Source organism: Tupaia chinensis, unplaced genomic scaffold (assembly GCF_000334495.1).
Source record: "Tupaia chinensis unplaced genomic scaffold, TupChi_1.0 Scaffold142846_1, whole genome shotgun sequence".
Taxonomy (NCBI): Eukaryota; Metazoa; Chordata; class Mammalia; order Scandentia; family Tupaiidae; genus Tupaia; species Tupaia belangeri.
Genome location: NW_006202691.1, coordinates 940,991 through 965,603, shown reverse-complemented (window position 1 = coordinate 965,603; position 24,613 = coordinate 940,991). Strand labels below are relative to the sequence as shown.

Here is a 24,613-nt window from a genome sequence, read left to right as displayed (position 1 = left end):
GGGGGGGGGATGGCCATGCCGTAATCCCTTCTCCATTCTCCTCTCGGGATCTTGGGCACGCATGCACGCATGCCAGGTGTGAGTTTAAGCCACCAGGTCTGGGACTCGAACTGCAGTAGACTATATGAGAGTCCAGTGACATAGCCATTACACCAACTGCAGGTCCCCTGAGCACACTCTTTATGTGATCAGATGTGAGTAATGATACTAATTGTAAGGTCCTGGAGTATGGAAAGTATTTGCTTTGAAAAAAGAAATACAGGGACCAGTAGTTGGTGTAATGGCTATGTCGCTGGACTCCCATGTAGTCTACCGCGGTTTGAGTTCCAGATCCAGACCCGGTGGCTTAAACTCATGCCCGGTACATGCATGCCCAAAATTCTGAGAGGAGAACGGAGGAGAAGGGATTGGGGCATGGCCATCCTCCCTGGAGGGTGATTTCTCACCTTCTGTCTCTGTCTCTTTCTGTCTTTCTGGTGAGCGCACCTGCCCTATAGCAAAAACCTCTCCAAAAAAAAAAAGAAGAAGAAATACATTCAAAGTTATCTTTATCATTTTTTTTTCATAGGATTACCCTCCGGAAAGGGCAGGATGGACACATTAGTGCTGGGCCTACAAATGTCATCAGGCCCATGTGCTGCAGAGGGATGATTCTGAGAAGGTCTTTTCTTTTTGTTGTTTTTGTTTTGCTATGGAGCATGCTATAATGCTCACCATGGGGGCGGGGGGAGTGAGAAATCATTCCCCCACCAAGGGGGATGGCCATGTTGCAATCTCTTCTCCTCCATTCTCCTTTTAGGATTTTGGGCACACATGCACACATGCCTGGTGTGATTTTTAATCTGCTGGGTCCAGGACTTGAACCACGTAGTTGGCCATGTGGGATCTAGTGCCTTAACCTCTTTTTATGGCACAGAATTCAGTTCAGAGGGTTCAACCTAGGAGAGTTTCCTTCGGAAAATACTCGGAACTTGTACCAATACCTGTAACACGGGCCACAGCAAGAATAGTGTCTGTGTGTATAGTTTGAGGAGTGTTTCTATACATCTACATCAGGAATGCAGACCTTCTAGGGATAAAATTCCACCAAGGGCTACTATAATACGAAAAATAAAAACTCAGATTCACAGCTCAGAAAAATTACACGATCATTCACGTTTTAAAATTTAAAAAGTGACATAAGGGTAACATAAAGCAATTCATGTAAACACACACGCTCAAGATCCAGATTTTGAGGAAGTTCAGCTTGAGGAAGGCAGCCATTTGGTAAATAAGAAAGGCCTCTGACAAGAACAATCCGACCAAATGCTGAGTCATAGAGAGGCCTGTGTGAGGAACTATCAGATGAGAAACCAGGAAAGGGGATTTGAAGGAATCAGGACAATCACTCGGGAGAAGGCGAATGACTGATTGATCGTAATTGATTGCCGTGAGGAATGATTTGCACGTGCTTGTGTCTTGTATCCATAAATACTGAAAACACGATGAGCTTTTCAAGACAGTTTGATGGCACTTGCTGACAGTCTTTCTCTCTAACCAGTTCTGGAAATAAACTCCCTTCTTCTCCAGCATCTGCCTCTCATTTCATTGCCTACAAGAAGCAGCAGCCAGACTTAGTTGGCCTGAGACAATTTCCGTTCCATATTATGCATAGCTAAGCAAGACAGAGAGTTAGAGAGAGAGGAGATAGAAGGAGAGAGAGAACAAACGTGAACGCGGGGAGCTGATGAGGAAAACACCTTTACTGCAGAGTGGTTCACAAAAGCCCCAGGACATTTTTAGTAAGCTATGAGTGTGCCTTTGCTTCTCTTAGTCGGGGGGTGAGGGGGGTCGTTTATTCATTTACCCAGTATCCACAGGGTTTTGGGCCCCATCCCTGCTGCTGGGGTAAGAAACGAAATGTCAGCTTCTGCTCCTGAGGCCTCTGTCGAGTATGCATACACAGTATCTGGTACAGAGCCAGACAGCGAACAGGCTCAGTGCAGGGGGGTGACGCCCCATGATGGGGACGTGTACTGTGGGAGCAGAGGAATCAGGTCCAACCCAGTCTGGGTGAGGCACAAACAACCTTCTGGAAGAGCAGATGCTTGGCTACATTAAGGGGGCCCACACAGCTGTGCTGCCAAGAACAGACACAGACCTGAACCAAGGCAGTGCACCTGGTAGAAAGGGATGACTAACTGGGAGGGCTCCTGAAGAGCCTTAACTGGGGAAGATGACTCCAAGATGCCCCCAATTTCCAGTTCAAGGAACTGGGGGATGAGCTGTCACTAACTGAACTAAGGAAGAAAACAAGTCTCTAAGCAAAAATTTTTTCCCAGTCAGAGTGACTTTTTTTTTTTTTTTTTTTTTTTAATTCATGATGAGACCAGAAGAAGGCATGATGATCAAGGTGCTGGACTCCCACATGGCCATCCGCATTTTGAGTACTGAACCCAGTGGTTTGAAACTCAATCCAGGCAAGAGTGTGTATGTGCCCAAAATCCCAGGAGAAAGGATTATGGCTTGGCCACCCCCCGCAGGGGGTGATTTCTCTCCCTCTCATTTCTCTCCCACTCTCTCTAGAGAGCACACATGCCCTATGGCAAAACTTTAAAAAAAAAAAAAAAGTTCATGGAAAATATATATTATGAAAAAACAATGCATGCATTAAAAATTTTTTTGCACTAGAATAAATTCATACTTTAATTCCATTTTCCATGAACTTTTAGAAGATCCCTTGTAAAGCTCCCTGGTTTACTCAGTCTAGATGGAATTGGACATCTATTACTTAAAATTGAAAGAGTCCCGTGTTCAAAATTCTAATTTCTTCTTTTTTCACCGAGAGACATACACACAGAGACAGCCAACCCCAACAGGGCCCTCACATTGCCTTCCACCCCAGGCTCATGCACACGCATGCCTGGCATGCACAGGTAAGTCTGGAGACGTGAACTCAGACCTTCCCACATGGGTCCGGTTGCTTAATGCTACAACACTGCCTGCTCCCCGTTCACCCCTCACTCTCTTACTTCCTACATGTATTACAAAGCTTGGGTCCAGCCCAGAAAGCCTTCCCTGACCAGTTGCTCCTGCTCTCGCAGGCAGTGCTCTTCCCTAGGTTCCCATCACAACTGGACCAGCCTCAGGATATCACTTCCCAGTCCAACAGGTCATGGTTGGTTCACAACCTGTCACCATCAAGTTTTAAACTCCCTGACCCTAATACAGTCTGCCTGACAGAGATGGTGTACCCAATTGTCTTTGAGGAATAACAAGTTCAGAGTTCACCTGTGGAATACTCAGGTGTCCAGGAGGTATTGGGGGGATCAATAAATCACTGGGGGGGGACCAGCAGTTAGCGTAATGGCTATGTCGCTGGACTCCCACGTAGTCGACTGCGGTTCACGTCCCAGACCCGGTGGCTTAAAACCCATGCCGGGTGCAAGTGCGTGCGTGCCCAAGATCCCGAGAGGAGAATGGAGGAAAGGGATTGCGGTGTGACCATCCCCCCTGGGGGGTGATTTCTCGCTTTCTGTCTCTCTCTGTCTGTCTGGCGAGCGCACACGCCCTATAGTGAAAAACCTCTCAATAAATAAATAAATAAATAAATAAATCACTGGGGGCTGGGGGTGGGCTCTGCTTTAGGGGAGCAGATGGAGAAGGCTAGTGGGTAGTAAGGAAGAGGATGGTGCCCCCCTCAGCTGCTTTCCCGTGGCTCATCCAAGAAGGGAAGGACAAAGGTGCAGTGGTGATGAGGGGGACATAAGGGGTTGATTTTAACATTCTGGGACCAGCAGATGGCGTAATGGCTATGTTGCTGGACTCCCATGTAACCAACTGCAGTTCAAGTCCCAGACCCCGTGGCTTAAACTCATGCCAGGTGTGTGTGTGTGCGTGCCCAAGATTCTGAGAGGAGAAAGGATTGCAGTGTGGCCATCCCTCCTGGGGGGCGATTTCTTGCCTTCTATCTCTCTGTGTCTCTGTCTTTCTGGCGAGCGCACTTACCCTATAGCAAAAACCTCTCTACAAAAAAATTAAATAATAATAAAAAAGAACATTCCAAAGACCTGACTGTATTTACATTCAGAAGGAATAGAGCCATGAAGGGAGAGGGGGAAAGGGCAAGGACACAGGACATGGGGAAGAGGTGGAAAGAAAAGGAATAAGACAACCCAACAGTCACACCAGTTAGGACAATGCCCTACGTGGGTGAGGAACAGGAACCCTCCACAGAGTGGCCTCATTGGGCACCCCCACACGCTAGCGAGGCTGCGCCAAACAGAGCGTCCTGTTTCCCCAAGGCTCCCAAAGCATTCAGCTCCCTTCCTCTCAATTTCCTCCTCCTCCTCCCTGCAGCCACACTTAAGCTGCCTTTCTGGGTCATTAACCTCCAGCCCCGTCCAGATCTCCTGCGGCGCTGGCCAGAGTTCAGGGTAATCTGTGGTATTGGTCCCCTGGTGGTTGTGCCCAGGCCTGGGAGATTAGGTTACCCCAGGATAATGCGCACTGACTCTGCCCAGTGCCATGCGAGCCTGTAAAGCTAGGAGCACGGATGTGAATTATTGAGGAAATCTCAGGTTCGCGACAATTCCCTGGCAATTCAGATACGCCAGAAACCTGAGAGGATGCAGCCCGGCCCTCGGGGTGCAGTGGCTGGGATTGAGCAGGAAGTCACTTCCCAAGCCCACACGCCTCCTGCCAAAGTCTGGGGACTCACTAAGGCCCCATGCTGAAGGCCCTCCGCAGCCAGGATCTCCCAGAGGATCTGCAGGGCAGAGCAGCAGCCCACCATAAGAGCCCAGCTCGGAAGCCACACTCATCTGGGCCTCGATGCATGTGAAGACTAGAAGGAAGCCATCCTGTTTTGCCTCAGAGGAGCCCAGGGGAGGTATGGTCTCCCCCAAAGATATGCTTAGCCTACTTGTGAGGGGCATGATCCTTGCCCCTTGAAGGACAGAGAGAGGAGACACACATGGTTGTAATGAAGAGCAGCTAGAATAAGTTACAGGGATGGTATGAGCACTGAGCAGGTGGCTAGAACTGCCCAGACCACTAGAGGTGCGAGTCCAGAGGAGCAGATTTGCATGAAGGTTGGCACTTCCAGGGGGCCTCCTTGTCACCCAGTGCAGAGCAAAGGTGTGACCTACCAGCCGCTGCTGAGCATCCCCGGAGAGCTGCAACTCCCAACACAGGCAATGGCTGCAAGGCTCCTGCTCGCCTCTACTTCACGTTACAGGCTGCTGTCTGGAGAAAAGAAAGGGAGGGTGGGGAGCAGGTCAGTTACTCAGCTTTCCAGCCTTCTTTGATTTTGGTTCTCAAGAGACATCTCAGGGGTTTGCTCAGGGTTTTTACTTACCTGCCTTCTGACGCCTATTATACTCAGCTGTGTATCTTGGGCTGCAAAGATCACTGTGTGTGTGTGTGTGTGTGTGTGTGTGTTCATGTGCATCTCACATGTGCAGGGCAAGCTACATGTGCATAGCTCCACGTGGGTGTGGCCACATAGCAAAATGTCTGTGTTTGCTTAAGTTGTCCCTGTGCATACAAGTGTGTGTAGTTGTGTGCACCCTGAATCCTCTTTTGCAAACACACGGAGCATTTCTTGACCAGGTTGTAATGTCTGGCAACACGAGGACATCATTATGGTGGGCTGGACATTGAGCTGAGTCTTGCCATTTTCCTGGCTCTGCCCAGGGCTGACACAAGTACCCTAATGTCCCAAACTCCCTCCTCTCTTGTCAAGCTGCTGAGTCACTGAAGAACTCTCATGAGCTACATCTCATGAATTATATCCAAGACTTTTCCAGAGGGTGAGAATGCCTGCTCTTTTGGGCTTCCACTGCCTGACAGTATAGGGAATAAAACCAAATTTGGTTTTTGCTGTACAAGGAGACTTCAAAAAAGTCATGGGAAATGGAACTAAAGTATGGATTAATTTTGGTGCAAAAAAACCTTGAAATGCATGCGTAGTTTCTTTTTTAATAGAAATTTTTGCTATAGGGAGCGTGTGCTCGCTGGAGAGAGAAAGTGAAAAATCAGCTCCCAGTGGCAATGGCCATGCTGCCATTCCTTCCCCCACCTCCTCCATTCTCCTCTCAAGATTTTGGGCATGCACGCACATGCACCCAACGTGAGTCTCAAGTGGCCAGGCCTGGTACTCAAACTATAGTCAGCCATGTGGGAGTCCGGTGCCTTAACCACTACACCACCAGCTGGCTCCTCCATACATAGTTTTTTATATACACTTTCCATTAACTTTTTGAAGACAACACAGAAAACTTTTGTAACAAAACATGGGCGGCGGGGGGGGGTGTCAGTCCTGTAGCAGACACCAGCTGGAGTCCTCCAATGCAATTCAGTTCTGACACTAAGCACCTGGAGGTACCATCAGATCCCTCAGGTTGAGGGTTCAGTCTTTAAGACCACTTCTACCCCACTTCAGATACCAGTTTCAAACCCCAGGTTGTTTTGCCTATGCTTCTGACCAACCAACTATAAATAAGAATTCCCAAGACCCAAATTAGGTTCAATTAATATGTTAGAAGAGCTCCCAGAACTCAGAAACACTTGTTTATGTCTACCAGTTGGTTATAAGGCCATTGCATAGGGGTCACATGGGGAAATGCACAGGGCAAGGCGTTGGGAAGGGGCAAGGCCTTCCATACCGTTGCTGAATGCAGCTCCCTCCAGGAGCCTCCATGTGTTCACCTGCCCCAAAGCTCTCCAAGGCCTATCCTTTTGGATTTTTATGGAGACTTCATTGCCTAAGCATGAAATGCTAATAGACTGAGTAGGAAACCCAGGAGAGCCTGTCTGTTCAGATCTTGACCTCTCTGCGCACCAGTCCTTCCTCCCTGCTATGGGGCAGGACCCTCTGGAATGAGAGTCTTGTGATTTATTACTGGAAAGAAATTTGAGTTTCTAAGGCCTGCCTTGTGGAGCAAAAGGAGCAGGTGAAAGGAGGGCAGAAGTTCAGACTGTCTTTATTTTCTCTCTCTGAGGTTGTTCTGAAGCTGCATCAGGAACTGAGGACCCAATGCCAAATATTTATAAGCCAGCGACCAAATATTTATAAGCCACTGAAGTCTCCATAAAACTCCAAAAGAATAGGCTTTGGAGAGCTTGGCAGGAACCATAGACAAAACCAAACACAATTAATATCACACAATGATTCTCAGTTGATTTGTTTACTCACTCCTCAAACACTGAGTTTCTGCCAGGCCAGGCACTGCATTAAAGAACAGGAGAGAAAGCCAGCAGGAGGTGTGGAGGTGAAGTCTGCGGGATTCCACATGGCCAACTCTGTGATTCGAGTCCCGGATCCGGCAGCCTGAAAATCATTCCAGGCACGTGTACATGTGCGTCCAAAACCCTGAGAGAAGAATGGAAGACAGGATAGTAGTGTGGTCATCCCCCCTGAGGATTGATCTGTCACTTTTTCTCTCTCTCTCCCTGAGGATTGATCTGTCACTTTTTCTCTCGCTCTCTGGCGACCGCAGGTGCCCTATAGCAAAAACAGAAACAAAAAAATGAGGATACAGAAATTACTATCGCTTGTCTTTATAAAATGCATACCTAGTCAGAGAAAGTCCTAGACAGTACTAATCATGTCCAAAGACAGACTCTGATAAACTGTGGAAGCACAGGAAAAAAACGCTAGTCCCCAAGCAACCTGGGAAGACCATGAAGGTTGGAAAGAAGTTTGACAAGTGAGTGGGTGGAATAGCATTGCAAGCAAAGCGACGGTGTGCTGAGAAACCTAGAAAGGAGAAAGCCCATGGAGTTGCTACTTGTTGACCCTTCATTACGACTTCAGGCATGTGCTCGTCCAGTGGAATGCAACATGAAGGGCGCCCCTGACACCGCCATGCAATGGTCCTGCCCTTCATCCGTGTTCTTATCAGTCTGCGTATACAGCTTACTCATGTTACATTAGACCAGTTTCAACAGGAGGAAATGAATCGGAGAGGGGTTCCAAGAACATGGTAAGGTATAGAAGCAACCTAACATGCCATGGGAGAGGCTGAGGAGCGCTCCATGAAAAAATCAGCTTGATTCCTTAGGATGCTCAAGATCAGAATGGCTTACTGAGAATGGTTTCAAATTCTTTCATTTAATCACCTACCAAAAAGACATTCATCTGATGCAATCTGGAGCTTTCTGAGGAAAAAAAAAAAAGAATCTCTTATTTATTCATGATGAGTTGGTTTTGTGTTTTCTCAAGTATGTTCCTAAGAACAATAAATAGTCCAGACAGATTCTTAGATCAAATAAGAGTTACCGGGAACCAGCAGTTAGTGTAATGGCTGTGTCGCTGGGCTCCCACGTAGTCGACCGCGGTTTGCGTCCCGGACCCGGTGGCTTGGAACTCACGCCAGGCGCGTGTGCGTGCGTGCCCAAGATCCTGAGAGGAGAATGGAGGAGAAGGGATTGCGGCGTGACCATCCCCCCTGGGGGGTGATTTCTCGCTTTCTGTCTCTATGTCTCTGTCTGTCTGGCGAGCGCACACGCCCTACAGTGAAAATCTCTCCAAAAAAAAAAAAAGAGTTACCTGGATCAATACATTTAGGAAACATAAACAAGACAAAACAGGTTTCACTGCTAGGATACTTATCAGTCTTTCAAATCTTTTTTAAAATTATTTTTTAGTTTTGCTAGAGGGCACGTGTGCTTATTGGAGAGAGGCAGGGAGCGGGAAAGTTAAAAAGCACCCCTAAGTGCAGCAGTCATGCTGCGATCCCTTCTCCATTTTTCCTTTTGGGATTTTGAGCATGCATGCATTCATGTTTTGTTTTTTATTTTTGTTTATTTATTTTTTATTTTATTTTGCTGTAGGGCACGTGCACGTGCCAGACAGACAGAGAGAGACAGGGAGATAGAAAGCGAGAAATTACCCCCCAGGGGGCATGGCCATGCTGCAATCGGGACTCGAACCGCGGTCAACTATGTGGGAGTCCAGTGACATAGCCATTACGCTAACTGCTGGTCCCGTGTTTTTGTTTTTGTTTTGAGAGGTTTTTGCTATAGGGCGCGTGCGCTCGCCAGAAAGAGAGATAGAAGGCGAGAAATCACGCCTCCCCCCCAGGGTGGCATGGCCACACTGCAATCCTTTCTCCTCCATTCTCCTCTCGGGATCTTGGGCACGCACGCACAAGCACTGGTGTGAGTTTAAGCCACCACGTCGACTATATGGGAGTCCAGTGGCATAGCCATTATGCCAACTGCTCATCCCAAGCCTGGTGTGTTTTTACATTATGCCCAGGCCATGAGCCATGCAGTTGGTCATGTGAGATCCAGCCACTTTAACTAACATGTCACCAGCTGACCCTAAAATCTTAATATGCTCTGTGAATTTTCGTTACTAGGCTATGGCCAGAAAGATATCCCAAAGATATTCGAATCATAAACCCCATATGCTTCCACAGACTTGGTAAGGCTGATTAAAACCTTTGAGGAGAACCTAAGATTGGGAAGAAGAGTTCTGAAGAGTCACTGTGATGATGGAAAACAAAAGAAAAAGGATTCATAAATTCCTGGGCCAATGACATGGCAAGGAGAGGGATCATCTGTCCCCATCTAGGAAGTTTTCCTGGAGGATTATGGCCTCAAGAACCAACTGATGGGGGAGCCAGCAGTGAGCGTAATGGCTGTGTCACTGGACTCCCATGTAGTCGACCGCAGTTCGCAACCCGGACCCGGTGACTTAAAACTCAAGCTGGGCGCGTGTGCGTGTGTGCCCAAGATCCCGAGAAGAGAACAGAGGAGAAGGGATTGCAGCATGGCCATCCCCCCCCGGGGGGGGTGATTTCTCACTTTCTGTCTCTCTGTTTTTCTGGCGAGCGCACGCACCCTATGGCAAAAACCTCTCAAAAAAAAAAAAAAAAAAAAAGAACCAAGGAATGGGAGAAAGCAGTCTGGAGGGACTGCAGCTTAATGTGTGTCATGTGAAAGCAAACATGAACTTGGGGGAGGAGAGCCACTCAGTAAAATGTCACGGATACGTATCTGTTGGAACTGGCTTGTATCACATGTTTTGAGGGCCGGATAAGGAGGAAAGAAAGAGCTTGAAATTTTGACTCTCCCAAATAGTGGCCAGCCTTATAAAGGAAGTAGAGCCCCTGACGTTCCCACACCCCTCCAGTGGTCTAAGAGCCCCCGTCGTTGCTCCCGCACCCCTCCAGTGGTCTAGGAGCTCCTGCCATTGCTCCACACCCCTCCAGTGGCCTAGGAGCCCTGGAAGCTCCTAGGGGTATGGGAACAATGGTTTCCACAGTGCTGAGCCTTAGACAACAAAGAGTAGTGATATTTGTGAGGTAGAAAATGGACACGGAAAGCCCTGCGATGTCTCCTGTACTGCCTTAAGAGAGTTTCTAAGTTGCACTGCAGAGAAAAAAGAGGCGAAGTCTAGAAGATTCTGTGAATAAGGACGAGGAATTGGAGGGCTGGGGAGACTGAGGCAGCTGCAACATGCAGTGCGGAATACCAAGAGCAGAGAGTAGCACAGAGAACCCTGCAGTTCTGCAGAGGGCTCGCTTCAAGTGTTGAGCAGAGCAGCATATGTGTGTGGAGCGGAGGAAGAACTATTCAAAAGGATAAGCGAGGAGTACCCCAAACTTACGCAGGGCTGAACTATTTTCTAGTCCCACCTGTCAGACTGGAAAAATTCAAAATTTATAGGACATTGGTCAGAATACTCACAAGGGGCCTGCAGATGTCGTGGTGGTTGAGGCGCTGGACTCCCACATTGGAGACCGCAATTCAAGTCCTGGAGCTGGTAGCTTGCTTTCTCATTTTCCCTCTCTCTGTATTCTCTCTCTGGTGGGCATGGTAATAATAATAATAATAATAATAATAATAATAATAATAATAATAATGAATAAGATTAAATAAATACTTCTTTTTTAAAAAAAATATTCACAAGGCGCTTGCTTCAGTAGTGGAACATTTTAGCCCTAGACAAAACGCTACTTTCATCTCCCTAACAAATTTTAAAGACTTGAAATATAAAACTACTTCAAGTTGTTTAACTACATCCCAGAACAAAAGTCAAGAGTATTTATAGGAATACAAATATATCCAGCATCCAAACAAGATAACAAGCAAATCCATAATGCTGAGCAGGCGTGTAATGATATTGGAAAATACAACCCATAATGAGAACAGTTAACACTTGAACTTGATCCAGAAGCTACAACTAGGATGACCACCTGTCCAGGTTTGTCCACTCTATTAGAATTTGAGGCATGCACACATGCCAGGTGTGATTTTCAAACCAGTGGGGCTAGGATTCAAATCATGGTCCGCTATATAGGATCTGGCTCCGCTATACACAGGGCTTAACCCCTGCATTAAAGGACCAGCCTAACCCAATCATTTAAATTGGCCAAAGATTTAAATTAACTCTCCGTCAGAGAGATATAGAGGGCAAATAAGCAGAGGAAAAGATGCTCAAAGTTATTAGTTAGGTAAATACAAATCAAATACAATAACATGGGGACCAAGCATAATGTCTATGTCGCTGGACTCCCACATAGGCAACTGTGATTTGAGTCCCAGATCTAGTGGTTTAAACTCACTCTGAGCGCATGTGTGTGCATGCCCAAGATCCCAAGAGGAGAATGGAGGAGAAGGGATTGGATTGTGGCATGGCCATCCCTCCTGGGAGGTGATTTCTCCCTGTCTCTGTCCTTCTGGCAAGCACACGTGCCCTATAGCAAAAACCTCTCCAAAAAAACTGCACAATAACATATAGCAGCTCCTCACTTAACAACCTACCTGTTTAATGACCTCTCGACTTACAACCAGTTTTCCAGTACAGGAATCCCCTTTCTCAGTCGGTGTGAATCTCAGAATCCCTGTTCCCAGTCTTTGTCTCCTTCCCACAGTTGGTTAGTATTCACTGCACGAAGCATTCCCAATCACACAAGACTATGTCATTCACTTATAAATTGGTACGTTATTACCCATAGTCTTATTCAGAATGAATAAAAATGACTTCTCCTGATTTACATTATTGTGTTGTGGTGTTTCTTGTTGCTTTCTGGAGCTCAACTAATGTATGCTTTTTGTTTGGATAGAATTACATTAATCTAGTGTGGTTTCCTGTGATATCTATCAAAAAGTACACAACCTATGGACTAGCAGACAGCATAACAGTTACATCATGGGGCTCCCACATGACCGATCGCTGTTTGAGTCCTAGGCCCAGTGACTTGAAATTCACACTGGGCACATGTGCATGCATACCCAAAATCCTGAGAGGAGAGTGGGAGAGAAGGGACTGTGGTATGGCCATCTCCCCTGGGAGGCAATTTCATGCTTTCTTTCTCTCTGTCTCTCCAGAGAGCACACACGCCCTATAGCAAAACTCTCTCTTAAAGACAAAAAAAAAAGTGCATATTTATGGCACCAAGATATTATCATAAGACATCCAACTTTGAGCTCCTCACTTATTAACCAATCTGCTTAACGACTTAGTTGGAAGACTGGAACTAGGTAGTTAAGTGAGGAGTGCCTGTACTACTCCATACCTACTAGAATGTCTAAAATTTAAAACTTCAGTACCAAATGCTGGGAAGGGTATAAAGCAACTGGGATTCTCACACTGCTAATGGGAACATAAAACAGTACAACCACTATGGAAAACAGTGAGGTAGTTTTTGAAATAAACATGCACCTATCATGTGACCCAGCGATCCCACTCCTACGTATGTACCCAAAAGAAATGAAAGTGTATGTCCATACAAAGACGCCTACACAGATGTTCATAGCTGCTTTATCTAAAATAGACCCAAACTGGAAACAACCCACCTGTCCTTTAACAATTAAATGGATAGGGACCAGCAGTTAGCATAATGGCTATGTCACTGGACTCCCATGTAGTCGACCACGGTTCGAGTCCCGGATCCGGTGGCTTAAACTCACGCCAGGCGCATGTGTGTGTATGCCCAAGATCCTGAGAGGAGAATGGAGGAGAAGGGATTGCGGTGTGGCCATCCCCCCTGGGGGGTGATTTCTTGCTTTCTGTCTCTCTGACTCTCTCTGTCTTTTTGGTGAGCGCACATGCCCTATAGCTAAAAATCTCTCCAAAAAAAAAAGGAAAAAAAAAAACAAAAAACAATTAAATGGATAAACAAATTTGGTATATCATTACATTGGAATTCTACTCAGCTATGAAAGAAATAAACAATGGATGAATCTCAAAATAGGCTGAGTGGACAAATATGGACTGAAAAAAAGTACATAATGTACCGTTCCATTTTATAGAATTTACTTGTTTTATATGTGTATACACATGTATGTCTATAAAACATGTATATCTATAAAATATATTTATATATACAATTCTACAAAATGAAACGAATCTACAGTGACAAAGCATAGATTGGTTGTTTTCTGTCAGTGGGAACAGGATGACTGGGAGTGCAGAGAGGAGGTGTAATGGAAAGAATTACAACGAGGCCAAGAAAATTTGGGGGAAAGGCTATATGTCACTATATTGGGAGTGATGGTTTCACAGGTTTATTTTACGTCAGAACTTAGCAGTGTACACTATTTTTATGTATTTATTACTTATTTTTAAAGTGTATTTAGTTTTTTCTTCCATGAGATAAAGAATAACAGAATAAAGATAAAGAATGACAGAAAAACAAAGAGACAGATACATCAGCAGGGTCTTCATGCCACAATCCATCCTCAGCCTTAGCCAGCCAAGATCACGGTCATGTGGGCATGTGCCTAAGTGTTGAGAGAGAGAGAGAGAGAACTCTGGGCACCAACCCAGGACCTTCCCAAATGGCCTCAGCCTGATGGAGTGTTGCATTTCCACTGTACCACACAGCTGGCCCAACATGCACACTTTAAATATGTGCAACTTATTAAATGTCAACTATGCCTCAATAAAGATAGATAGATAGATAGATAGATAGATAGATAGATAGATGATAGGTAGATAGATAGATAGATAGATGATAGGTAGATAGATATAAAACAAAAAAAGATCAAAGAAAAGCAACGTCTCCAGCATTCCCATTAGTGTTGCAGCCACTGTTTAACGATGGAGGCAGAGGGGGGGGATAGTCCTCACTCCCAGGCATGCAAGCCCACCCCACCCTATCCACACCCAGAGCACTGCATGGAGGACAGCAGGCAGCTCCTCCCCCTCCACCCCAGGGTCTGTCAGCCCCTTCTCTGTCAGGAGAAGCCCTCATGCCTGCCTGCCTGTCAGCCTAAGGGTTGGCTAGAGGGGGAATTTAAGGGGAAATGAGGCCATTAGGGTTCTCTAAACAAGATCCCAGGGGAGTTAGTGCAAATGTCAGAAAGCATTTGGTCCAGCAGACACTGCAACCCCCTTGGAGCAATCTTTGCTGCATTTCCCTCTGCTGTCCCTCTACGGCTGGATCTGAGGACAAGGATGCTGCTCAGCTGCTGACCCCCTAAAGCACAGAACAGGTACCTGGAGGAGGGGAGAATTCTGGGCTCTGACTTCATTATCTGTAGGACCCCAATATAATTGGGAACTGTACTTCCCAGATTTTTACAGATGTGGTTTTTCTCCTTTGTCTTATTAAATGCGATTACACAATGAAGTTCCATGAGACTTTACTGTGAATGCAAGTACATTTTTTAGAAATTTTGCCAGAGGGTGCATGCACTAGCCAGAGAGAGAGATAGAGGGAGAGAAAAAAAGACGGAGAATGAGAAAGCACCCCCTCCTCCCATGGGGAATGATCATGCTCTAATCCCTTCTCCTCTATTTCTCCTTCCTTTTGGGACTTGGGGTGCACAAGCACAGGCACCCTGTGTATTTCTCAAGCCCCTGATGCAGGACTCAGACCATGGGGTTGGCCCTGTGGGATCTAGCAGCCTAAAACCCCACACTTCGGGCTTGCCTAAATATGAGTACCTTTTTAAAACTTGCTAGCACAGGACCAGCAGATGGAGTGGTTACTTTGCTGGGCTCGCATATGGCCAACTGCGGTTCAAGTCCCAGATCCAGTGATTTCAAACTCACCCCAGGTGCATGTGTGTGTGTACTCAAAATCCTGAAAGAAGAATGGAGAAGAAGGGACTGTAGTGTGGCCAACCCCCTAGGGAGGTGACTTCTCACTTTCCATCTCTCTGTCCCTCCAGTGAGCACATGTGCCCTATAACAAAAAATCTTCCTAAAAAAAAAAAAAATCTGCTTGCATGACCATGTGAATGTACTTACTACTGAACTGTATAATTTGAACTTCTCATTTAAGATGAGAAGTTTCAATGTTATATGTATTTTTTCACAATTCAAAAATTTAAAAAAAAAAAAAAAAAGCCAACCTGAAACTCTGTACCCTCATCTCATCTCGCCTCTTTTGGCCTTGGTTTTCTCATTTGTTAAACAGGAATAATCAGATCGCCTACCCCATGGAGTTGCAATGAAGATTCACTGGGTTATAATGGTGTCAGCTATTAATATTAATGTTTCCTGTTGAGCAGGGCAGAAACAGGGTGTATGGGTGATCGACTTGTCTGAGGACAGGGACAGAAATGACAGGACGTGGGGAGGTGGTGTGGGGGAAGAGACATCTATTCTAGGACCCTGGGGATTTACCGTGAAAGATAAAGGGTTTCAGCAATGTTTGTCTGAAACGTCTGAGTACCAGGAGAACGGCCAAAGCCTCCCGATTATGTAGACTCTAATAATTTTGAATTTGTGATCATTTATGCATGGCAGGCCACTCTGTTTCTGAGTTTTCTACCAGGTGAAAGTGTGCACCAAACTCACTTATCTTTCTTTAAACATTTATATACTTAATTTTATTCATAATCTTTCTTTTAAAAAAAAAATTGACCAGAGAGAGACAGAGAGAGGGAAAGTGAGAAAGGAAGCCACCAGATCTGGTTGGCCACCAGGGAACCCAGCACCTTCACCACCATACCACCTGCCAGCCCCCTAAACTCACTTTTGATACAAACAAGAAAAGTTTTGTGCAAGAGAGAGTTCAACATTTCTTTACAGAACAAACTCTCCTAACTCCTTTGGCAGGAATTTCCAAGAATATGGGGTTGCAAATCATCTTACCCCTGGCCATGCAACAGCATTCAGTAGTAGAGTCTTGTTTTTGCTTTTAAGAGATTTTTGCTATAGGGTACATGTGCTTGCCAGAGAGACAGAAGGTGGGAAATCACCCCCCAGGTGGGATGGCCATGCCGCAATCCCTTCTCCTCCATTCTCCTCTTGAGATTTTTGGGCATGCACACACACGCACATGCACACACACGCACATGCACACACACGCACATGCACACACACACACACACACGCACACACACCCGGCTTGAGTTTCAAGCCTCCATGTCTAGGACTTGAACCATGGTCAACCACATGGGAGTCCAGGGCCTTCACTACACCACCCACTGGCCCAACACATTCACATTGTCAAGCATCCATTCTCCAGGCTCTTCGTCTTCCCAAATGGAAACTCTGTACCCACTAAACAGCAGCTCCCTATTCGCTCTTCCCTCCAGCATCTGGCAACCACCACTTCATTTCTGGTGAGTGGACTCCTCCAGGTCCCTTATGTAAGTGCAATCACACGGCATGCGTCTTTTTGCGATGAGCTTCTTTCACTTGACTGAATGTCCTTAGGCTTCATGCATGTTGGCACGTGTGTCTGCACTTCCCAGAGCTTTGGTTTTATAGGATGGAAAGAGCTCTGGAGGTGGATGGGATGATTTGCACAACACTGTGAATAAACCTAATGCCACTGAACTGTACACTTAAAAACGGTTAAAATGTTAACTCTGCCACATTTCTTTTTAACTTTGCCAGAGGACACATGCACTTGGGGGGTGGGGGGGCTGGCGGGGAGACAATGAGAAAGTACCGCCCATGGGGAATGGTCACACCACAATCCCTTCACCTGCGTTTCTTCCTCCTTTCAGGATTTTGGGCACATACCTACACATATCAGCTGTGTTTTTCAAATAGCCAGGTCTGGGACTCGAACCCTACAGTCAGCTCGAGGGGATCCAGCTGCCTTAACCATCATGCCACAGATCAGCCCATATTTTGCCATAATTTAAAAACAACAATAGCAATAAAAACTACTGAGTTGATTTGCCCAGGGTCACATGGCAGGTGGCAGAGTCAAGTCCAAGCAGTGGGCTCTCAAGTTGATCTCCGGCACAGCTGTAGGCAGGCAGAATAGCCCTTACCTGAAATCGGAAATACTTCTGATTTCAGACCTTGGAATATTTGCATATCCATGATGAGATATCTTGGGGATCAATCTGTATGAAAGTGAGTGAGGCAAAAGCCATGTTTATTTGTTCTAAAAGAGTTTATTATTATTATTTTAAACATTATTTATTTATTTGTTGTGATTTTTCAAGCCGTGGGTCTGAGACTTGAACCATGATTGGGCATGTGGGAATCCAGAGCCTTAACCACCTGCTGGCTCTGCCAAGAGCCATGTTTGGTGAGGGGTCCAGGTGAGACCCAGAGGAGGAGGGCTGCCTGTGGGGTGTCTCAGAAGAGCCAAGGAGCTGGGAGAGAGAACCACCTCCTTTCAGATAACATCTGACCCTCATTCTGCAGGGAGGGCATAGTGGAAGAGGGTGGAAGGGATAGGGAGAAGGGAGAGGAGCAAGAAAAAAGTGCATTTCTAGAAGCTTAAGTCACATAAGAGTCAACACACCCCAGTCACTCCGCCCCACACCTTTTCATATGTCCTAAACGTGACTGCATCATGACTTGGGGAAAATCTCTCTGCCCACGATCACACTTTGGATAAGGAGCAGACTGTGAGCCCAGTGGAGAAGCACCAAGAAAATGAAGAGGACACACCAGGAAAATGGCTAAAGCCTTTGCTGGTGAACTGTGCCACAGTGGAGAGAGGAGGGGTCAGAGCTCACTGTAGACGGTACCCCAAGTCCAGAGCAGACCAGATGGTCAGGCCACCACATCCCACCCTACCCAAGGCCTCATCTCTGTCAAGGGCCCAGACTTGCCTATGTCCCCTTGGGGACAGGATGGCCCTGGTGTGTTCACTGTGATTAGATCACTTCCCAGGAAATTCCTGGAAATACCGAGGAAAACTCAGTTCTGCCGCCCGATAAGGCTGTTCCCAGGGCTCCTGCGTGGGAGGAGACAGGCGTGTCTCTGGCCCAGCTGCACAGCCAGCCAGCCCTCAAGCCTTAACACATGGGGGCCCTCTCCAGCATCACCTCGTGGCAGAGCAGGGGGCCAAGCAGGAAGTGCACTTTCCGGAAATGAGCTCACACACTTGCGAGTTGGCCTTGGTCTTTCTGGGCTGTCAGGGCAGCTGTCCCGGGAGCTGGGCTGCACTCAGAGTTCTATTACAGTTTGGAACAACCTTCTATTTGGGTAGACAAATGGGGGCATTTAAAGGGACACTAAGAAATCGAAAAGGTGAGACAAACACCAAGACTGCACTCCGGCCCTTCCTGGGGTGTCCAGGCTCCACCTTGGGAGACTTAAGGAGTCCTCCTTTTCACACAGACCTATTTATCACCCTCCCATGCCCTCTTTCCCTGGCAATGCCAACACGGTTCCTTATTTAGACCATGCATGAGGCACTGGTTTTGCATTGTCTGCTGTCATGACGATGGTTTACATCTGTTGTGTGACTGGAGGCTGCAGTCTGGAGCAAGTTGAGGCCCAGATTCCTGACAGCCCTTGTCCCATGAGCCCTCAGGTCCAGGAGGCACCCGGTCAGGGAACATCTCCAGCCCCACCCGTTCTGCTCGGTGGGCGGAGAGCACAGAGCCAGCTGGCAGCTGGCGCACAGAGGCTCTCGTGGCACTGACATTTTTTGACAATCTCCTGACGCTCCAGTGCTTTGAGTAGGCGGCCTATTCTCCACAGCGCATAGGAGAATATCATTATAATGAAGCAGGAACTGGCTTTGGGATTTGTGCTAGGTGCCAGGCACTTGACAGACAGCACCCCATGGGATCTTCACAGCTTTAGAAGTTGGTACTAGAAGTTAGGTGCTATTTTTCTCTCCTTGTTAAAGAACTAGGGGCCAAATGGTGGCCTGGTGGTAAAACGAGATGCTCTGCAAAGCAGGCCCACATGGGAAGGTTCTGGTCTCACATACGGAGACCTCCCTGTGGACACCAGGCATACACCTGCCCAGGATCTGGGGCTGGCCAAGGCTGGGGGTGGATCACAGCATCAAGACTCTATTAGGTGCTGTTTCTCTCTTTATTTTTGTCTGTCTTTCTCGCTCATGGATGAAATAAATAAGTTTAAAAAAATTTTTTTTTAAATTTGTGGGGCTAGGGACCAGCAGTTGGCGTAATGGCTATGTCACTGGACTCCCATGTAGTCGACCGCGGTTTGAGTCCCGGACCCTGTGGCTTAAACTCACACTGAGCACGTGTGCGTGCATGCCCAAGATCCTGAGAGGAGAATGGAGGAGAAGGGATTGCGGCTTGACCATCCCCCCCGGGGGCGGGGGCGGTGATTTCTCACTTTCTGTCTCTCTCTGTCTTTTTGGCGAGCACACATGCCCTATAGAAAAATGAAACAAAACAAAACAAAACATAAAATCTCTCAAAACAAAAAAATTTGTGGGACCAGCAGACGGTATAGTGATCACATTGCTGAACTCCCACATAGCCAACTGGGGTTTGGGTTCCGGACCCGGTAGTTTGAAACTCATGCTGGGAGCATGTGCATGCATGCCCAAAATCCTGAGAGGAGAATGGAGGAGAAAGGATTGCCGCATGGCCATCCCCCCTGGAAGGTGAGTTTCTCACTTTCCCTCTCACTGTGTGTGTCTCTCTCCCTTTCTCTCCCTGCCCCTCCACCCCAGTGCACATGCCCTAAGGCAAAAATCTTATAAAAAAAAAAAATCGCTACCAGGCATGTGCACCTGCCAGAGAAAGAGAGAGTGAGAAAGCATCCCCCAGGTAGATGGCCACAGCTCAATCTCTTCTCCATTCTCCTCTCAGGACTTTGGACATTCCCACACAAGCAATAGGCATGGTTTTCAAGCTGCTAGGTCCAGGACTCAAACCATGCAGCTGGCTGTAAGGTGGATCTAACCACCTTAACCACCAAGCCACCGGCTGGCCTCAGGAAACATTTTCTTAAGTGTTCAAAACAAAACCAGCCCTCTAAACCTTGGTGAGCGAAAGCCAGTTCTCATTCGCAGGCTGTGTGTCTCATAACTGGGCTTGTACTCGCTCCCAGTGCTCTTCACTGCAGAGGAGACGCATCCTCCTTCTGCCTCAACCTCCCCTGCAGGGCCTGTGGCTGAATAAGTTACTAATTCAGCAGGTCTGGGTGGGACCTGAGTGCATTTATCTAAAGCTCACCGTAGGGACAGACCCCTTTGAACAGTGCTATGCCACTTCACACTTGGAGCCCCAGGTACCCTACAGAGACTTCCTGGGTGTTTTGCAGCCCTCCTGTGTGGCCAACACCTGGTCTTTATTCAGGAAATCCAGCCACACAGAGGTGCTGAGTGTCTCCACCACCTCAGCGAGAGAGCTGAGCCAGGGCCGCTAAGGTGCAGACGTGGGCCACTGGCCACACAAGCGCTCGAAATACTTGACTTCTTGGGACCAGCAGTTGGCATAATGGCTATGTCGCTAGACTCCCATGTAGTCAACCGCGGTTCGAGTCCTGGGCCCGGTGGCTTAAACTCATGTCAGGGGTGTATGCATGAGTGCCCAAGATCCCGAGAGGAGAATGGAGAAGAAGGGATTGTGGTGTGGCCGTTCCCTCTGGGGGGGCGATTTCTCGCTTTCTGTCTTTCTGGCGAGTGAGCGTATGTGCCCTGTAGCAAAAATCTCCCCCCTCATAAAACAAACAAACAAAACAAAACAAAACAAAAAGCTTTGACTTCTTATTTCCAGAAAACGACCAGCAACACAATGGGGCTGTTCTATGTGTCACTAGGGTGATCCTGGTCCTCCTATGGAAGTCAGGCTTCACAGACAGGCTGGGGTCAAGGTTAACTGGGAGATCAAGACCCCCCCAGGTCTCAGCACCTTGTGTCTGTTGCTACCACCGTGGTCATTGTACAGATGTCAGCAATTGATGCCTTTCCCCCACCGGAATGAAGCTCAGAGAGGACAAGGCTCTTGTCTGATTCACTCTCCACTGTGCACCCAACAGCTAGAAAGTGGCTGGCCTAGAGCACCAGGTAGCATGGTGGTTAAGGCGCCAGACTCCCACATAGCCAACCATGGTTCCAGTCCCGGACCTGGTGGCTTGCTTCTCATTTTCTCCTGGCCCTCTTTCTGCCTCTCACTGGTCAAATTAAAATAGTAATAATAATAATAAATAAAACTAAACAAATAATTCTTAGAAAAAGAAAAAGAAAAGAAAGAAAGTGACTGGCCTACGAGCTGTGGGCCAAAAAGAAACTGTTGCGTAAAAAACCAAAAAGGTCAGATGGACAAGCAAACATGGATAAGTGAATGCACAAATGCAGAGTCATGGGCAAGCAGGCAGTGGGGCGGGACAGTCAGAACTTTGAGAGAGACTGGAATATTAACGTGGCTTGATAGAGAACAGAAGATAAACTCTCTTTGGGACACTCGGCCCCTCCTCCTCCCTTTCTAAAGAGGCCACCTTTGCACAAATGTGAAAGATGTGTCTTTGTGCGTCCGCCCACACGATATTCTGGGCAGAGGTGTACCCGTCTGCTAGGGCTGCCTGGTGAACTTGCACAAACTGGGCAGTTGAAACGACAGACATTTGTCATCTCCCAGTTCTGGAGGCCGAAAGTCCCAGCTCACGGTGTCAGCAGGGTTGGCTCCTTCCAAGGGCATGAGGGAGACTGGTCCAGCGTCAGTCCTGGCTCCTGGTGGTTTGCCGCCACTTTGGGCATTCCTCAGCCTACAGGTACATCCCCTCAGTCCCTGCCTTCATCTTCACATGCTGTTCTCCCTGTGTGTGCCTGTCACCAAGTTTCCCCATTTTGTAAGGGCACCGGGCTTTAAATTGGATTAGGATCTACTGAAATTCTCCCCTAAATACATCTGAAATGACTCTATTTTCTTTTTCTTTCTAGGTTTCTGCCATAGGGCACATGCGCTTGCTGGAAAGAGAAAGACAGGAAGGGAAGGGAAAATGAGCAATTACCCCAAAAAGGGATGGCCATAGCCACCAGGTCCAGAATTCGAACCACCATTGGCCATGTTGGAGTCCAGCACCTTAATCACTATGCTACCTCGTGGCCTCTGAAATTACCCTATCCTGGTAAGGTCCTATCCTGGGCTACTGAACCAGAACTCCGATCGATCTTTGCTATACCATAACGGAGGTGTGGTTTGCTGTTGTGTGTCCAGGGACAATTGGCCAAAGTGAGTAAGTCCTCATCGATTCCTAGAGGAAATCATGGACCCGATTTTCAGTCTAGTGAGAAATACGTCAGGAGCAGCGTGAGGTCAGACCGTCGGAAGGCCTGCTAGAAGGGGGTCAAGGTGCCCGCTCACCGGCCAGTGACCAGTCCCCAGCTTCCTCACTCAGGTGGTGTGAGAAGGCGCCAGGCAGGCACTGCATTTAGGAACTCTCGGGATTCTTCTGAGCAGCTGCAGCTGCTCCCTGGGGCTGGCAGGTACACACCAAGGCCTGAGGGCCTGGGCGTGTGGCCGGTGCTGCAGGTACTAGGCGGCTCTCCTCCCTAGGGGCTGCCTCCGTGAGCCTTGCCTGCTCACCCCTGGTACAAGCAAAAATGGCCAAGGGGTCTCCTGCTCTACGGCTAAACTTCCCTTTTGGCTGCTTTTCATCACGGGAGCAAATTACACCACCTCCGCCTCTCCCTGCCACCCCTTTCCTGTGGCACAGGGAGAAAGGAAGGTCATTTCTGGGGCACAGGCCTGCTTGGGCCAGGCCGAGCTGCTGCAGTTCCCATGCCGTGCCTTGCCTGTCACTTCCTCCCAGGCCCAGCCCTCGTGAAGCTGGCTTCATGCGGCGGGGGAAGGCCTCCTCTGACATGCTGCTATGTTCTGATTTTTTTTTTTTTCTCAATCAGGCTGAAAAATTCACTTTTAAAGTTTTTGCCAACAGCTTCTGATGAAAGCAGCTGCCAATCATTACATAAATAATTTATTCAAGAGCTATTTTAAATCCCAGGCACGATTCCTTTTTTTTTTAAATTTTTTTTTATTTATTTCTTTTATGAGAGACAGAGGCAGAGAGAGAGAAAAACACCCCAATAGCTTTTTATTGGGTCGGTGTAAAAGTCATGACAAAGATTTTACATAGAAAAATAGGTCGTGACTTTTCCAATGACCCAATAGTGTCCTGACACTACAACCCACCTCCAGCCTCGGCCTACCTGGCTCCTAGACACACATAAGCAGGCCCAGCAGGCCTGGCATGCCCAGGGACCACGATGTGAGTCCAGTCACATTGCCACTGTGCCACCACCTGCCCTCGTGCCGCATTTCAAGGACTGTAGGCAGCGTTTAGCTGACTTTAATTTTTTTTTTTTTTTTTAAATCTCCAAGGCTCTGGCAGTTAACATTCTGTGAGGTTTACAATTTTTTAATCTAGGTTGTGTTGGTTGATCATTGGCTGGGCCCACTGATTGTCCTCATCTCATTGGCTCTAGCAAATGTGGCTGGGTCCACTGGTTTCTCATTGGCTATGTCAATGTGGCTTCATCAGCTAGACACCCCCCACTAATCTCCTGCCTACATTCCCTTGGGTGGGGAATTTTCTGCCCTGATCGGTTTTCCATCCAACCACATGGGTAGATGTTCCAGCCCCTTACCTGCTTCCATTTTCCAGCTTTCTCCTGCCTCTGTGAGAGAGTGGGAGAGAGTGTGTCTTTGTCCATGTGTGTCTGTATTATTCTCTCTCCTTTATAAACCCACTGGGACTTAATCGTGGGAGCCCCACCATAGTGACCTGATCCCTAGTCTCCCAAAGGCCCCACCTTTCAACACCATGGTTAAGTTTTCACACTCTTTATCCCATCATAGACACATCTCAGCATGTGAATTTGGGTGGGGGGGACATCATTCAGTCCACACCGGAGATCAACTGGACCAACTCACATCACATAAAGAAGAGAACTGAGACCCAGAGAAGGGAAGGGATGGCCCAAGGCCAGATAGCTCACAACCTTTGAGCGAGCTGAGACTAGAAGCCCAGGCTTCAACCATGTGAAATACAACTATCTTAACCACCACATCACTGGCTGGCCCAAACGTACTTTAAAAATAACTTTTTAGGGACAAGTAGATGGTATAGTGGTTACATTGATGGACTCCCATATGGTTGACCATGGTTTGAGTTCTGGACCCGAGGGGGAGGCTACTTCAGCCTCAAAGGCTTCTGGGAGAAACTTTCACGGTGCTTTAAGAAAGAAACTCTCACAGCTATGAAGTGCACCTTTGCCTCATCAGAGTTATCAAAGTCAAGTTATAGCAAGTAAGAGGAAGTAGAGGGTGAAGGCTCAGAACAAGTCATTCCCAGGCTTCGGCAAACAGCCTGAGGCACCTTCAGGAACATTTCTGGCCATGAAAAGCAGCAATTGGCTGTCGCTGTTTCAGTGATGGCAAAACCATTTACGTTACTGTATCTGGACCCGGTTCAGTTGCTAAGCCTCCCAAGGGCTTAAGATCTCGAGAGACCAGACTCATAATTCATACCTTCCTC

At 47.4% G+C, this 24,613-nt stretch overlaps 1 long non-coding RNA gene across 1 annotated transcript in view; it reads right to left on the bottom strand.

Annotated features, from left to right (window-relative positions):
* LOC102479966 (uncharacterized) overlaps nt 1–24,613 on the bottom strand; it is a 135,971-nt gene that overhangs the window by 101,021 nt on the left and 10,337 nt on the right. The window contains exon 2 of the long non-coding RNA XR_336745.2: nt 5,130–5,226. This is a non-coding gene — a long non-coding RNA (uncharacterized LOC102479966). The remainder of the gene's footprint in view (nt 1–5,129; nt 5,227–24,613) is intronic.